Here is a 14,583-nt window from a genome sequence, read left to right as displayed (position 1 = left end):
AATCCATTTTCTCTTGCATACAAAAAATTTAGAAATACAAGTTCACCAATACCAGGTCACAAATTCAGGCATCAAAGTAATAAATCAAAGTTTATACTGTAAAGCCTACATTTGACAAAAACAATTCAGGTGAAATTTATAGAAGGGATATGATAAAAAGGTGACAGATCCCACAGCAGTAGTGACATTGGTACAATCATAAAAGTATCTTCTTGGTGCACATATGGAACTTTTCACACAGGTAGTTAACATGACACAAGATACCCAAAAGTTAACCAGATAAAAGCAGTCTAATAGATTTTAAGATATACTTGCAAAAAAAATATCCAGCCATATGATTAATTGTTTTTTTTAGCATCTCAGCTTCTGCCCTTCAGTGATTCTGCAGACAATACAAACAACTTAAAAAAAAGCCAAATGGGAAATACACCACAAGCAAAGTAACAAATGTTAAATAAAGCTAGTTTTTTCTACCCCTATAGTTTCACTATTTCACAGACTAGAGTATACATAAGCTAAGAAGGAAAAAAGGTCAAGTATGCAAAGTAAGAGTTCCAAATATTTTACTAAGCTTTAGAAAATCTTTTAAAAAGTTAATGAGTAAAAATTACTATGTGTATTCTGTACTCTTTTAACTTAAATAAATAAAATTTAAAAAAAAACTTGCCAAAATAACTCTTAAGGGATTCCCAGCAAGGGATTTCTAGCAAGGCATTCCAAGCAAGGGATTTTTTTGTCTATTTTAGGTGCTTTATTCCACAGAAAATTGCATCAGCTGAAAACAAAAAGGGACACTATTTAGCATAATGTTCAAGATATTTAATATCTATTAAATTAAATTTGAAAAACTACTTGCCATAAAATCATTGCCAGGGATTTGAAGCAGGCACCACCAGCAAGGGATTTATAGAAGGCACCTACAGCAGGGCCAGTCCTAGCAATTGCGGGGCCCTATGCGAAACGGATTGCGCGGGGCCCATTCTGGGTAGGTATAAGCATAATAAGTGAAAATTAAGATTTTGTATTAAAAAATAAATTCGTCTTTGCATTTCATACATTGTTAACTAAGTTCTAAATCACGATCAAATTAACTTAACTTTACGAGCCTTTTGTGTAGTGAAGGCATACAGTAGATCAAAATTCTGTTTCCTACATAGATCACGCTCAATAGCAAGAATTGCCAAATTGCTCAATCTCTCTTCGTGAATTGTTGACCTTAAGTAATTCTTGATTAGTTTAAGACGCAAGAAACTTCTTTCACAAGATGCCACAGTTACAGTTCAAATCTCAGCTTCAAAGAGTAAATTGCAGTGTTCACAATTCTGTGGAAGCATTTTATCCTGTAGCCATCTTCAGCTTTTCCAGGTGTGAAGTTTTCCACAGATTTATCATACTGCCTTTTCCTTTGATGTTTGGCTGGAAAGATTGCAACAACATCCATGTTTCCAGCCAACTTCTTGTCGCTGTCAAAAGAAAAAACAACAGGAAGAAACTTAAAATGTTCGTACACAACCACAAGCTCTTTCACATTAACCCTTATCTGAGAGATACAGATAACATCTGCTCGTTGTGACTTATGTCTGGAGTACAATCCAATATCACTGCATTCTTGATGTCTCGAAGGATAGAATTCACAACAGCATCAGCTACTACAGTATTAAGTTCGTTTTGACTCTTTCCCAGGAAACGATCATGAATTTCTGCATTGGTAATACGTCGAAAATGTTCCCCCATTGCTGGATTCAACTTTGCGTGTAATTCTACTACAACTAGGAAATTCCCATTACTTGGCTTTTCATGTCTTTCAATGGTCCCTCTGAAAGCTAAATTGCGCTCCACTAGAAATTGTAAATTCGCAACTAGTCTTTGTAAAACTTGACTCCAACGTTTAGTTTCAGACTAAAGCATCTCCTGGTGAACTTTGTCAATGCCTAGCTTTTTTTTTTATACTTTGTCTTGCTGCAGCTTCACAGCAACTGGTATGGCGTCTAAATGCCTTTGCAATTTTTCATGCTCTGATAGCCTTGTGTTACAGCTTTGCCACTGGTCAAATCCTTCATTCAAAAAGGAACTTTTTTTGTTTTTCCAGTAGACGACAGTAGAAACAATAGATCTTGTCTGCTGACGCAGAATATATCAGCCAAGGACGCAAAACACTTTCGCCATCACTCAGGTTTGGTTTGCAATGCACTTAAGAAATGTCTACCATCCTAATTTTTCGGAAAATTCTCCAAAGTAATCTCAGGTGGACTTTTTTGTAATAAATAGTCAATACAAGATCTTATCATTTTTTCTAGACACATGGCAGGATAATACAGATTTCTCAATGAATGACCACATTTAGCTCATTATCTATAACTACATGTTGATCAGTTATTACATTATTGCATTCATTTCTTATGACATGTTGATCAGTTGTTATTGTTACATCATTTTCTTCTCTCTTACGACATTCACCACTGCAGTTTTTGCATTCTTCATAGAATCTGTTTCTCACTAAGAGTGATTATGTTCTCATTTTCGGGTTTTGATCGTTTTAAAAACGTATTCTAGTTCTATTGGAACTTTCGTTTCGGTTAAATTTCGCACTATTATATTTTTATTTAAATATGAAAGCTGACAATGCTTTTTTTTTTATTCGCGTAAGATTTGTGTTTTACATATAACAACTTTGTCTATTTTTCAGGAGCTTTTAGTAACAATTTCCATGACTTTTTCTTATATTGTGCATCAATATGCAATTACAGATATACTTAGCGCGGGGCCTATAAAAGCGCAGGGCCCACTGCGACCGCATAGGCTTAAGACCGGCCCTGACCTGCATGGGATTTCTGTATGCATCAGCTAAAAACAAAAAGGGACACTATGCATAGAAAATAAAGCAAAATAATATTCAAGATTTTTAATATCTATTAAATTAAATATGAAAAACTACTTGCCAAAAAATGAATGCCAAAGATTTGAAGCAAGGGTTTTCTAGCAGGCACCTCTAGCAAGGGATTTCTAGCAGGCACCTCCAGCAAGGGATTTCTAGCAGCCACCTCGAGCAAGGAATTTCTAGCTGACACCTCCAGAATGGGATTTCTGTATGTCTATTTTAGGTGCTTTATTCCATAGACAAATGCATCAGCTAAAAACATAAAAAGGGACACTATACAGAGAAACAGAAGCAAAATAATGTTCAAGACATTTAATATCTATTTAATTTAATTAGAAAAACTACTTGCCAAAATTTAAATGCCAGGGATTTGAAGCAAGGGTTTTCTAGCAGGCACCTCCAGCAAGGGATTTCTAGCAGGAACCTCCAGCATTGGATTTCTGTATGCATCAGCTAAAAACATAAAAAGGGACACGATGCATAGAAACACAAGCAAAATAATATTCAAAATTTTTAATATCTATTAAATTAAATATGAAAAACTACTTGCCAAAAATGAATGCCATAGATTTGAAGCAAGGGTTTTCTAACAGGCACCTCCAGCAAGGGTTTTCTAACAGCCACCTCGAGCAAGGAATTTCTAGCTAACACCTCTAGCATGGGAATTCTGTATGTCTATTTTAGGTGCTTTATTCCATAGACAAATGCATCAGCTGAAAACAAAAAAAGGGACACTATGTAGAGAAACAGAAGCAAAATAATGTTCAAGATATTTAATATCTATTAGAAAAACTACTTGCCAAAATTTAAATGCCAGGAATTTGAAGAAAGGGTTTTCTAACAGGCACGTCTAGCAAGGGATTTCTAGCTGGCACCTCCAGTAAGGGATTTCTAGCAGGCACCTCCAGTAAGGGATTTCTAGCAGGCACCTCCAGCAAGGGATTTCTAGCAGGCAGCACCTCCAGCATGGGATTTCTTTCTGTATGTCTATTTTAGGTGCTTTATTCCACAGACAAATGCATCAGCTGAAAACATAAAAAGGGACACTATGCAGAGAAAGAAAAGCAAAATTATGTTCAAGATAATTAATATCTATTAAATTAAATTTGAAAAACTACTTGCCATAAAATCATCACCATGGATTTGAAGCAAGGGTTTCCTAGCAGCCACCTCCAGCAAGGGATTTCTGTTTTTATTCCACTGACAAATGCATCAGCTAAAAACATAAAAATGGAAACTATGCATAGAAATACAAGAAAAATAATATTCAAGATTTTTAATATCTATTTATGAAAAACATAAGGGACACTATGCAGAGAACAAGAAGCAAAATAATGTTCAAGATGTTTAATATCTTTTAAATTAAATTTGAAAAACTTCTTGCCAAAAAATCATTGCCATCGGTTTGAAGCAAGGGTTTTCTAGCAGCCACCTCCAGCAAGGGATTTCAAGCAGGAATCTCCAGCAAAGGATTTCAAGCAGGCACCTCCAGCAAGGTATTTCTAGCGGGCATCTCCAGCAGGCATCTCTACCAAGAGATTTCTGTAAGTTTATTTTAGGTGCTTTTTTTCACAGACAAATGCATCAGCTGAAAACATAAAAAGGGACACCATGCAAAGAAACAGAAGCAAAAAAATGTTCAAGATATTTAATATCTATTCAATTAAATTTGAAAAACTACTTGCCATAAAATCATTACCAGGGATTTGAAGCAAGGGTTTTCTAGCTGACACCTCCAGCATGGGAATTCATATGTCTATTTTAGGTGCTTTATTCCAAAGAGAAATGCATCTGCTGAAAACATAAAAACATAAGGGACACTATGCAGAGAAACAGATGCAAAATAATGTTCAAGATATTTAATATCTATTAAATTAAATTTGAAAAAGTACTTGCCAGAATATCATTGCTAGGGATTGGAAGCAAGGGATTTCTAGCTGAAACTCCAGCATGAGATTCTGTATGTCAATTTTAGGTGCTTTATTCTACAGACAAATGCATCAGCTGAAAACAATAAAAGGGACACTATGCAGAGAACCAGAAGCAAAATAATGTTCAAGATGTTTAATATCTTTTAAATTAAATTTGAAAAACTTCTTGCCGAAAAATCATTGCCATTGATTTGAAGCAAGGGTTTTCTAGCAGCCACCTCCAGCAAGGGATTTCAAGCAGGCATCTCCAGCAAGGGATTTCTAGCAGGCATCTCCAGCATGGGATTTCTAGCGGGCATCTCCAGCAAGGGATTTCTAGCAGGCATCTCCAGCAAGGGATTTCTAGCAGGCATCTCCAGCAAGGGATTTCTGTATGTTTATTATAGGTGCTTTATTCCACAGACAAATGCATCAGCTGAAAACATAAAAAGGGACACCTTGCAGAGAAACAGAAGCAAAATAATGTTCAGGATATTTAATATCTATTAAATTAAATTTGAAAAACTACTTGCCAAAATATCATTGCCAGGGATTTAAAGCAAGGGATTTCTAGCAGGCACCTCCAGCAAGGGATTTCTAGCAGGCACCTCCAGCAAGGGATTTCTAGCAGGCACCTCCAGCAAGGGATTTCTAGCAGGCACCTCCAGCAAGGGATTTCTAGCAGGCACCTCCAGCAAGGGATTTCTAGCAGGCACCTCCAGCAAGGGATTTCTAGCAGGCACCTCCAGCAAGGGATTTCTAGCAGGCACCTCCAGCAAGGGATTTCTAGCAGGCACCTCCAGCAAGGGATTTCTAGCAGGCACCTCCAGCAAGGGATTTCTAGCAGGCACCTCAAGAATTCCTCTACTGAATTGACCAATGAACTACAATGAGCAATTACTTTGTATTTTAATCTGAAATGTGAGTTTCTATTATAATTTATTACAATGATTTAACATGGAAAGAACTCGCAAAGAAAAGCAAATGAAAAACAAAAGGCATATGAGAAGACATATATATATATATACATAAATTATATATATAAATTGAAAATGAAAAAAAATTATTTATTCACAAAATACTTGACATAAAAATTGAAATTCCTCCTTTTTCCATTATCCTATGTATTTGCCTGGTTTGTGTTTTTTGGACTTTATGTGCATGTGTTCTAGTTGAATTATGTATACTCAGCATTTTGAAAAAAAAAAAAATAGTTAACTTAAAAATATACATGCTATAATTAAACAAATATACATAAGAATAGGATGCATAAGCTTAATAATGATTTGAAATTTAATTAAGATTTATATTATAAATGAAACAATTTAACACCTTTAATCATAAGAGGCTGTCATTAGAAGTCACTTCGCCAGTAGGCCCAAGCTCGTTTAGTTTTCTAAATCAGCTGGATGTACTTAAACTTGGTGTCAAAAAGGAATATGAAATAACCATAATAAAAATAAAATAAAATGTACTAAATACTAGATTGTCTCCCTTATATTGAAAAGCAAGTAGAAAAAAAAAAGTATATTAACTACAAAAAATATTTTTAATTTAAACATTTATTCACAAAATACTTGCCTTTAAAATTGAAATCCTTGCTTTCTCATTGTGCTATGTATTTATCTAGTTTGTCTGTTACTTTAAGAGTTTTGGACTTAAACTGTTCTAGTTGTTGAATTATGTGTAGGGGCCTACTCAGCATTTTGAAAAGAAAAAAACATCTAGTTATCTTAAAAATATACACACTATAATTAAACAAAAATAGACATATGAATAAGATGCATCAGCTTAATTATTTTTAATTTTATTAAGATTTTAAAAAAATGGGACATAAAACAATTTCAACACCTATAACCATAAGAGACTGACATCAAAAGTCCCTTCCCAAGTACGCCCTAGCTTGTTTAAGTGTCTGTAAATCCTCAGAATGTACTTTAACTTGGTCTGTAAATCAGCAGAATGTACTTTTACTTGGTCTAGAAATCAGCAGAATGTACTTTAACTTGGTATAGAAATCAGCAGAATGTACTTTTAACTTGATCTGGAAATCAGCAGAATGTACTTAGACTTGGTCTGGAAATTTTAAAAAGAATGACTTAATGAATAGCTATAATGATTACAATTAGAAAGAAAAATATAGTAACACTAGGTTGTCTCCCTCATATTAAAAAAAATCAACTTTTAATTCAACCATTTATTCACAAAATACTTGCCTTAGAAATTTAAATTCTTGCTTTCCCATTGTGCTATGTATTTACCTGGTTTGTCTTACTTTAGAGTTTTGGATTTCAACTGTTCTAGTTATTGAATAATGTTTACTTAGTCACTATCTTAGAAATGTACAGCTGTAATAAAAGAAAAATGTACACAAGAATAGGATGCATCAGGTTAAAAATTATTCTATCACATTATTTATTAAGGATGTAAAAAAAAAGGGACAAATAATGTAATTTATAAAACAATTTCAACATTCTAAATTATAGGAGGCTGTCATCAGCAGTCACTTCCCAAGTAGACCCTAGGTCATTTGAGTGTCTGTAAATCACTTTACCATGGTCTGTTAATAAGAAGGATGTACTTTAACTAGGTCTGAAAAATTCTATAAAAAAAATAAATAAATAATTAAAAATTGATTAAAATATACAAAATACTAGATTGAAGATAATTCAAAAGACTTGAATAAATCTATAAATCTATTTAAAATAAATTTTAAAAGTCGGATTTAGTCATGCATGAAAAGATAACAAAAAGATGTGATAATACTGTTTCTCTAATTCATAAATATATTAATTTTTTAATGTTAGACCAAAAGAACACTAACAAAAACCTTGAAAAGATAGCTGCCTATTAGTCTTGAGCTGAAATAAAAATCTATTAATATAGGCCTATCTATTAATAAAAGATATTTTGTTACTTTAAAAAAGTATAGAATCTGAAATTTCAAAGATGTTTTTTTCTTTTATGCATACATTAATTAAAAACTATAAAACTAAAAATAAATTATAAAACTAGCTATTATAAAAGTAAAAACAGCATTGGAAAACAAAACATCTAGCTTCATAACCTGTAAATCTATATATAAAAAAACAACAATGAAGTTAGTTGTAAGATTGCTAAATCAAAATACTGAGAAAGGATACTTGCCTAAAAAAAACAACACTCAGACAATCTTGCTGTATTAATTTTTAGATGCAGTTTTTAGGTCTAGCCTTTTGCTCATTAGATAAGGTCTAAATGATCTGTACGTTGCTTTACTGAAAAATATTATAACAATGATAGTGAATAGGGTTAGGTTTTTGTGAGTACTGGCAACACTCAATTAGAATGCTTAAAATTGTAATAATAATGACTTGACAATCTTTTATTATGCATACATCCAAGGAAACAATGTTGAATTTGCTTAATCCTACTTTCAAAAACTACTTGCCTCAAGGAGAAAAAATGTGGAAACCCTGACTGCAATTTCTGATATGCAGTTTCTATTATTTGGCCTGATCCTAGTACTGTGTGTGGCTTGATATCAGTAGTAAATACTCTGCATCCCTGTCTGAATTTAAATATAATAATGAATGGGCTGCCTAAATGAAGATAAGTGTACGTCTTAGTGGAGATACTGACTGGAATTTGTACTAAGCTAGTTTATATATTATTGAATTAAAATAGTTCTTTAAATACTCTGTTAAGATATAGTAGTTGTGTTTTTTAGCAACATGGTAAACTAATCATTAAAACAAAAAACTATTTTAATTTATTTGAACATTAAAAACACATTAATTGTCATGCATAAAACTAAAGATTTTATAAAATAAAAAATAATGAGAAAGATTACGTTTTCTTGAAGTTTACCTGTAGTTTCATAACTGGTATGTTCTATTTTATGCATATACATCAAAAGAAGAAAATATAATGTTTAAATCAAAGTATTTTGAAGTATAATGTGAGCAGCATTAAAAAAGATTAGACATCTTAAAGCTCTCTATATGAAGCTTTCAAGACTTGCCTTTTACTCGAGTTGGCCTTTTTACTCGAGTTATTTTCATTAGTCTGTATGCTGCTCTATTTCTAGAGCAATAGGATGTACTCTGGATCTCCATCTGAAAAATATGAAACAAGAAGAGAGAGCATTCGGCTGCCAAATCAGAATTAAAGATAATGAGTTTAAAGCCATAGTGATACTGAAATTTGTACTAAACTTCTAAATTATTCTAGCTATCAATGTTATGTGAAGAAAAGTTGTAGGCCTACCAACTTAGAAAAATAATTTTAAAAGCATTCAAAAAACAATCTGAAAAAAATTTTCTTTAGGTTAGTTGAACACTAAAATATTCTCAACTTGCATGCAAAAACCAAGAGAAAAAAAATAAATATATTACTGGCTTTGCTGGTGTTTATCTGGAGTTTCATAGCTTTCCTATATAATGCATACATCAAAAGAAACAAAGTTAAGTTTATACAGCTAATACAAGGCATTGTAAAAGACTACTTGCCATTTAGAACAAAACTTGTTACATCTGTTGTAGTTTTATATTCTGCCTGTTCCTGTTTGGTTCCATTAATCAGTATGCTGATTTCTTTTATGAAACTATTTAAATCTTCTCTGCAAAACTTGATCTGAAGAATATTATGAAATGTGATGAATGAATGAAATAAGCATTAGGCTGTTTAACCAAATATGTACTTAAGTCTTAGTGGAGATAAAAGAATGTCAGTTGTATGCTCTATAAATGCTATGCCAGAAGAATAAGCTTGAATCATGATTATGATAATGTGGAAAATATTAGTAGAAATACTCTTAGAATGTGCTATTGGAACATATTCTCAATTACCATGCATAAATTAAAAGTTTACAAAGAACAAAAAAAGGAGGATACTTGCTTTGCTGAGTTTTATCAGTTTCGTTTTCTCTGTTCTGTACTATGCATAGGTCAAAATAAACAAATTTTAATATCTTAATTAGAGTACTTTAAAAAGACTACTTGCCTTAAGGCAGAAAAAGACTTTTGGACATCTTTGAAGCCAATATTAACATGTTTTTAGATATTTAGTCTGTTCCTAGAAGATGGTGGTTCCATTCAACTATATCCTGCTTTAGAGTGCTAAAATGTTATATGCAGCACAATCTGTAAAATTTAAAGATGATTGTGAAGATAAAAGAATAAAACATATGGAATAAGATCTAATCAAAGATGTGTCTAAGTCTTTTTATATGGAAATAATGGAATTTTGTAATAAACATTTTGATAACTCCTAAATTAATCTTGCTTTTAAATGTTATGGGACAGAAATAAAGTTGTTACAAGGTTACACCAACAAAAGAGTAAATACCAAAAGCACAGAGAATTTAGAAAATTATTCTTCAAATGTTAATGGAAAAATAACATTCTCAATTAGCATGCACAAAAAAACAGATAAAAAAAAAAATTACTTGCTTTGTCGAACCACATAATCAGTTTTAGCTTCCCTGTTCTGTACTATGCATATATCAGAGAAAATAAAATTGTGTTTGTAATGGGTAAATCATTCTAATTTTAAAGAGTACTTGCCTTTAAAAGAAGAAGAGTTGTGGACATGTTTGCTGCTGTTCCAATTAGATAATGGTTCTATTCATCTTTATGCTTTATGCAACAATGCTTGGATGTACTCTGAGACTTGATCTGAAAATTTTTTTTATATGATGATGAAGGGATTCAGCACTGGACTGCCTAATAAAAAATGATGTCTTACTAGAGATAATGGAATGTGTACTAAACTAGTTTGAACAATGGAATTCATCGAAATTGTACTAACAAGAAAAAAAAATAGATATTAAGTGAACTAACTCAGAAATTATTCTTAAATGTTAAAATGTTATTTCAACATTGGAAACAAACATTCTCAATTACATGCAATCAACAACAGTTAAAAAAAATTACTTGCTTTTCTGAAGTTTATATGTATTTTTTTATCTTGACTGTTTTGCATTATGAAGCCTATACAAAATAAAGCAAATTTAAAAAATAACAATTGTAAAATTTAAAAGGAACAACTTGCCTCGAATGAACTTTCGGACATGCTGTCTGATAACTAGCACTCAAAGGAGATTGTTTCTTTAATCTGTCTGCTCCTTTAGTCTTAGAGTGCTAGGATGATCTCCACAACTGGATCTAAAAAAATATGTGATGAGTAAATAAGTAAATAGAGCATTGGACTGCCCAACCAAATAATTTTAAATCAAAGGATGCTGAACTAAATACTTAACTAGTTTGGACACTTAACTTATCTCTAAATACAAAGCAATAAGAACAAAGTTGTATCAAAAGTTATAGAAACATTATGCAAACAAAAAAATAATTTCTAAGCAATGAGAGAACTAAGAAAATTATTCTTGAAATGTTATTTGAACATTGAAACTAACATGCTTAAAGGTAACATAAAAATGAAAAGATAACTTGCTTTTCTGAAGTTTATCAGTAGTGTCATAATTTGCCTGTTCTGTATATAGAGTCTAGCTATGCATACTTCAAATGAAACAATGAATTTAATTGTAAAATGATCAAAGTATTTATAAGAATAACTTGCCTCAAACAAAAAAAATGTTTTCAAGCTCTGCCTGTTACTCTATGGAGCTGGTTCCATTGATGTATAGACTGCTCTATTTCTAGAGCAATAGAGTGCAACATCATCTGAAAAATAAAATGTTATGAATTGAGTTGCCATACCAAAGATGTTGACTTTGTCTTTGTAGAGAAATAGGAAATTTTACTGCTATTTCTGAATTCTGCTGAAAACCCTGATGTACCGCGAAAACCTAGAATTGTAGACTTTTCAAAACCTATTCCGTTACCCTTAAGTTTTGAATGGAGATTCTCTCCTTTGCAGATTCTATGTCTATACTATACTAGATTAACTTAAAAGACTTAAGTTAACACATTTGTCTTAAGTAGATTAAATGAAATGAAACGATTATAACCCAAAGAATTGATTAATATTAATAATCAACTCAATAATCCATTGCTCCGCACAATAAATTAAATTTAATGTAAAAATAAATCAATCCACTCACAATGAATTATAATAGTCTACTTTCTAGATCTATGTCATCTTGGCCATAGACAACTTCTGTCTCTGACTTTCTACACATCTCCCACGACGTATGTGAACAGCGCACGAAGATCTCACCAAAATCGGGTCATCTTTTAGAGTCGTCTGCACGGGAGAAAAGGGGACGCAATAACTGTTTTTAGATATAAATGAAAAAAAAAAAAAAAAAAAAAAAGCGGATATAGGCCTATTAGGTTCTATTTTAAATGATTATATGGGCGCTTGATTACGTTGGAATAAGCTTCCAACAAGAAAAAAAAATCAGTAAAAAGTTCTAGTTTATGAAAACTATTTCCGAATAAATTCACCATGCTAAGCAGCAACTATTTAAATATAGATATATAACGGATTGGTAAGGTCATGGGCGTATATAGCTGAAGCTTCGAGGGCCCGGGGTATTGACTTCTTTGGGGGCCCTTTCAAAAATATATACAAAATCATTGGAAAATTTATTTTCAGAAACACATACACTAGTATCAAACACAACACACTAATACAAGATAAAAAAAGAAGGGTGTGGATAAGCCTACAAGATATCAAAACAAAAATTAAAGCACTTCGTTTATAATTTATCGGTAGGGTAGTTAGGTGCCCTGAAAACTTCCCCTTAACCTTATACTATTTCGGTTAAGGCTCAACAAAATTCTCCCCATCCAAAACAACACACCTCACTTTTTCGGCACCCACATCCACCCTTTTTACAGATCATTGACCAGACACCTACAAAACAATGAAAATCTAATACACCACAAAACTAAAAACATTTACACAGCACTTAGAGATTTACTTAAAGAAAATTGAGATCTTATAATAAAATGGGGGAGGGAATTAGGAATAGTGGTTAATACACACACAGACACATTCACGCAATTACACAATAAAAACATAACTCCGAAAGCACGGGAGGTGACCTACAGGCTAATTTATGGGATGACCCCAATAAAGAAGAGGGGTAAGAATAGGGCAGGCCACACATGTAAACTATGCGTGGTGGAAAATAACAAACTAGAAAAACATTTGTTTGGGGAGTGTCCAAACTTCACTATTGTGAGAGAAACTCTGTCAAATATTTTAAATGCCAACAGCCATGTCAAGGTCAACATATTATAGGCCTAGCAATATTTTAAAATAAAATACCTAAAGCAAAAAGTAAAAAACTTAAACATATGAACTTAATTTTATTAGCAGAGTATAGGATACGTCTTCCGCTTACGACAACAAAATCCCAAATAGAATTGAAGTAGATCATATATATACAGAAGGATTATACAATGTAGGATAGAAAAGTTTTAAATAAAAAATATATTTAAAAAAAAAAAAGTAAAATGTACATTAAAGTAAATACCTATTAATTTTTTTTTCAACAAGAGAGACAATTAGGACTGGAAGATGCAAGGTGGAAATTTCTTTTGGTTACATCCCTTTGACCAAATAAATACATTTTCAAGACAATCCAAACAGGACATGAATTCATGATAATGGACCAAATGGACTACTTAATTGTTAAAAAAACAAAACAAAAACAAAAACAAAAAAAACAACAACAAAAAACAACACTATTTCAATATGGACAAGATTGACTTATAACATATTTTTCAACTAATAAATTTAATCTTAAATTGAGTTATATTAAAAAATGAAATAATTTTTAAGCTCTTCATACACATACTTGTTGATCGTCCAAGAGCTAAGCCGAAGGCTCTTCGAGCTCTAAGTTTGAAAAAAAAAACCTGTTTGGACGCCAAACAGTAAAAAAAAAAAAAAAAAAAACCCTGTGTGAACACAGTTCTGTTTGATATTAAAGAGCAGATATAACCCGTGCTGCACTTCGGTAGATGCCCCCCCCCCCCCCATTTTTTTTTTTTTTTTTACTACAGTGATTCTCAAACTGTATGTGGTCTTTTGAGATCGAATTTTATTTTACACATGTATATTGAATGTAGGCCTACTTATTTTACAATCTAGCCAAAGTCGTCCTATCACGAATCAAAAGCTTTTCAACTTCAATGAAATTGAATAAATGAAGAAACTTTAAATAGTTTTAATTTTAAACTGCAGTTATCGCATAATTTCTGTACACTACGGTTAACTATGCCATATTTTTTTAAATTGAACAATTTCAATGATAGGCTTTAAATTTAATCTAGACATAGAAGACTATGTGCACAATTTTACCGGACATTTAGGCCTATATTTAGTAGGCCTAGTCTTTAGTTAATCAATGATCCCTTTAAATTATATTCGGTAATTCCTGAACGCGATAGTTATCTTTCAAAACCAACAACTCTAGATCTAAATCTTTACAGTGAAGCAAAATGTAGGCCTACATTTATTTATTTTTTACTTCGAAAAGTTCTGTCAAACTAGAGTTTTCCCCATGTGACCCTCTAGTTAGTCTACTAATATTCTTTTCTCAGCGATATACATCAACTGTTCTCGGAAAATCGTTCAAGCATGTTTTTTTTTTTGTTTTGTTTTTTATCAGCGTCCAGACAGGTGCTGAAGGTTCCATGAAGCGTCCATGACTTAGATCTAAATAGAGGTAGAGTTTGGTTATACTAGCGGCTTTAGAAATACGTGATATTGGGCAGACAAAACAGGCTGCGTAAAACGGACAAAAAATGGGCCGGGGGAGGGGGGGGGATCCGCTAATATAATATGGTTTGTAAAGGGGTCCCTGAACTTTGTGACCTCTGCCATAACACAGACCTA

The 14,583-nt window shown here is 32.3% G+C and overlaps 1 protein-coding gene across 3 annotated transcripts in view; it reads right to left on the bottom strand.

The window, feature by feature from the left end:
- Positions 1 to 14,583, bottom strand: part of LOC106059354 (adenine DNA glycosylase-like) — an 86,273-nt gene that overhangs the window by 34,448 nt on the left and 37,242 nt on the right. The window lies entirely within an intron of this gene.

Source organism: Biomphalaria glabrata, chromosome 5, assembly GCF_947242115.1.
Source record: "Biomphalaria glabrata chromosome 5, xgBioGlab47.1, whole genome shotgun sequence".
Lineage (NCBI taxonomy): Eukaryota > Metazoa > Mollusca > Gastropoda > Planorbidae > Biomphalaria > Biomphalaria glabrata.
Note: the sequence above shows the minus strand (reverse complement) of the source record. Positions and strands in the feature narration are given on the sequence as shown.